At 47.8% G+C, this 3,723-nt stretch overlaps 1 protein-coding gene across 3 annotated transcripts in view; it reads right to left on the bottom strand.

Annotated features, from left to right (window-relative positions):
- SUGP2 (SURP and G patch domain containing 2) overlaps window positions 1-3,723 on the bottom strand; it is a 52,075-nt gene that overhangs the window by 38,711 nt on the left and 9,641 nt on the right. The gene's annotated exons all lie outside the window — the stretch shown is intronic.

Consider the following 3,723-nt stretch of genomic DNA (forward strand, 5'->3'; position numbering starts at 1 on the left):
CCGAGACGGGCGGATCACGAGGTCAGGAGATCGAGACCATCCTGGCTAACACGGTGAAACCCCGTCTCTACTAAAAAATAGAAAAAACTAGCCAGGCGAGGTGGCGGGCGCCTGTAGTCCCAGCTACTCGGGAGGCAGGAGGCGGAGCTTGCAGTGAGCTGAGATCCGGCCACTGCACTCCAGCCCGGGCGATGGAGCCAGACTCCGTCTCAAAACAAAACAAAACAAAAACAAAAACAAACAAACAAAAAAGCACAGAATGGTCTATTTGTTCAGCCATTCAGTTAAAATCACTGCTGAACTAGCAAGGTTTTCCAGTTTGTTCTGTAAATGATTGCAGTCCTGTGCCCACCTGTGTCCATGTTACAGCTTTGAGCTTATTTTAAACATTAGTGTGAGCGCTTCATACATGATGAGTCAATCCTTCAACTGCCACGTTATTCCAAGTATGTCCCCTATGAAACTGCTTTTTTTTATGGCTCTCTTTTTACAGAACTACTAGTTTTACGTGATTTTATAAAAGATGTTGAGGTTTACAGTCAGCAATGAAATTTGGGGACCCCTGCTAATTTGGTCATCTTTAGCTAGGATGACCATTGAGCAAGAGTCAGAAGGTGGGACACAGCTTTGGCCCAGCAATCCTACTCCTGAGAATGTATCCTTTCACGAATTAAAAAAAAAAAGGTAATAGTAATAATCAAAGCATTCAATCAAAGATGTCATTCCAGCATTTCTTTTTTTTTTTTCCTAGACGGACTTTTGCTCATCATCCAGGCTGGAGTGGAGGAATGTGCTCTAAGCTCACTGCAACCTCCACTTCCCAAGTTCAAGCATCTCTCCTGCCTCAGCCTCCCAAGTAGCTGGGATTATAGGTGTGTGCCACCACGCCAGGATAATTTTTGATTTTTAGTAGAGACAGGGTTTCATCACGTTGGCCAGGCTGGTCTCGAACTCCTGACCTCAGGTGATCCACCTGCCTCAGCCTCCCAAAGTGTTGGGATTACAGATGTGAGCCACTGTGCCTGGCCCATTCCAGCATTTCTTTTTTCCTTTTCTTTTCTTTTTTTTTTAAGAGACGGAGTCTCGCTCTGTTGCCAGGCTGGAGAGCAGTAGCAAGATCTTGGCTCACTGCAACCTCTGCCTCCCAGGTTCAAGCAATTATCTTGCCTCAGCCTCCTGAGTAGCTGGGACTACAGGCACATGCCACCACGCCTAATTTTTTGTATTTTTAGTAGCAATGGGGTTTCACCGTGTTAGCCAGAATGGTTTTGATCTCCTGACCTCGTTATCCTCCCGCCTCGGTCTCCCAAAGTGCTGGGATTACAGGAATGAGCCACTGCACCTGGCCCATTCCAGCATTTCTTTCTTTCTTTTTTTTTTTTTTAGACGGAGTCTCACCCTGTTGCCCAGGCTGGAATGCAGTGGCATGATCTCGGCTCACTGCAACCTCCGCCTCCCGGATTCAAGCGATTCTCCTGCTTCAGCCTCCCGAGTAGCTGGGATTAGTCATGCGTCTCCACATTCAACTAATTTTTGTATTTTTTATAGAGACGGGGTTTCACCATGTTGGCCAGGCTGGTCTCAAACTCCTGACCTCGTGATCCACCCGCCTCGGCCTCCCAAAGTGCTGGGATTACAGGTGTGAGCCACCGCACCTGGCTCCATTCCAACATTTCTAACAGGAAGATAAGCAGCAGTGGGGCAGCCTCATGAGATGTGGGCCCTGCCGCCAGCTATCCTGCTATACAGACAGGGAACTGAGGCTTGCAGATACTAACTACATGTGAACCCAGGTCTGTCTGAGTTCAGAAACCTCTAGTAAAAGGCAGCATGAATCCAGCATCAAGGGAAAGGTGAGGTAATTTACATTAGGTCAATATCATGATGTAGCAAAGGCTGTGGAAACAAAGAGGGCTTTCTGGCAATCACGTAGAAGAGCAGGCGGTAGCATTTTCAGTCCAGCACGCCTGCAGCTGCAGGAAAGCATGGGGAACATTGAAGGCTGTGGGAGAATAAGTGGGTGGGTTATAACCACTTTAGGTTATGGGTGACTTTTCTTCCTTCAAACAGTATCCCATCACTTTGTGAGGGGTTGGGGAATAGGGTCCCTTCAGCCCTGAGCCTACTTCTCGAAGGATTCCGCTCTGGGGGTAGGGTGTGGCCACCTGTATGTGGTGGGACCTATCTAGTATCTAGTGCCGTTGGGGCTTCATGAGGGTGGTGAAAGAGCAAAGAAAGTCAGGAACAAATGAGACTTCCCCACTGGGCTGGGGGCAATGGAAGGTGAAAACCACATCAGTGGGAAAAGTGCTTTCTCCCTATCACAAGAGTTAAGACAGCATGGTTACCATGTATGCTTGCGACCTCTGGGATGTCTGGGCTGTGAGAGCCCATTCTGGGAGTTTAGGAGGAAGGAACAGGGAAATCAAACAGCTTATCACTTCTATTTCTCCTCCTTGGCCTTTTCCTCTCCCCAGAAAGCCAATGATAACTGCTAATTAGCAGGTGTACTTAAGTAATTCACCAACTTTAGCAGTCTAGAAAAGTGAGTAGGGCGCAAAAGGTGCATCCACTATGTGGAATGACCTGGCTGGTCCCTACATATCCTTCAGTACAGCTCAAGCACAACCTCCACAACTCTCCAGGCTGGGCTGGAGCCTCTCCTGTGTCGCTTTAATTCTAGCACAGGGGTGACTACTTTTTTGTTTTGGTTTATTGAGAGACAGGGTGATGCTAGCCCAAACTGGAGTGCAGTGGCTATTCACAGATGCAATCACAGGTCACTGCAACCTTGAACTCCTGGTCTCAAGCAATCCTCCCTCCTCAGCCTCCCGAGTAGCTAGGATTACAGACATGTGCTACCACCCCTGGCTCACAAGTGACTGGACTTTGTGATTTTCTTCCCTCAGGAGACTGGGGATTCCTCAGAGACCATGCTCTGTGTTTTTTCTCCCTTCTAGTAACACCTTGTGGGGACATGTTGGAACAAGGGTTCCAGGCCAGGCGCAGTGACTCACGCCTATAATCCCAGCACTTTGGGAGGCTGAGGCGGGTAGATTACTTGAGCTCAGGAGTTTGAGACCAGTCTGGGCAACATGATTCTCTACAAAAAATACAAAAAAAGTTAGCCAGGCACAGTGGTACAAGCCAATAGTCCCAGCTACTCAGGAGGCTGAGGCGGAAGGATCACTTGAGCCCAGGAGGTCGGGGCTGCAGTGAGCCATGATCATGCCATTGCACACAGGCCTGGGTAACAGGGCATGACTATGTCTCAAAAAAACAAAAACAAGGAAAGAAAGTCAAGCCTTCTTTCTTTCAAAGATTGAGAAGAAAAAAAAAAGGAATAAGGGTTCTTAACCTTGGCTGCAGAAAGGTATGAACCCCTCAGAAGATATAGGTAAAATTGTGTATGAATAGATAAGCATTTTTTCTGGCAATGGCCACAGCTTTCTACCAAATCCCGAGCAGTATTTCACCTAAAAATGTCCAAAGATTTTTGTTTTTCTGAGACAGAGTCTTGCTGTCGCCCAGGCTGGAGTACAGTGGGGTAATCTCAGCTCACTGAAACCTCCACCTCCCAGGTCCAAGTGGATTCTCCTGCCTCAGCCTCCCAAGTACCTGCGATTTCAGGTGCATGCCACCACACCCAGCTAGTTTTTGTTTTTTGTTTTTTGTTTTTTTTTTTTTTGAGACGGAGTCTCTGTCGCCCAGGCTGGAGTGCAG

The sequence above is a fragment of the Colobus angolensis genome, unplaced genomic scaffold, assembly GCF_000951035.1.
Source record: "Colobus angolensis palliatus isolate OR3802 unplaced genomic scaffold, Cang.pa_1.0 Scaffold66, whole genome shotgun sequence".
NCBI classification, from domain to species: Eukaryota; Metazoa; Chordata; class Mammalia; order Primates; family Cercopithecidae; genus Colobus; species Colobus angolensis.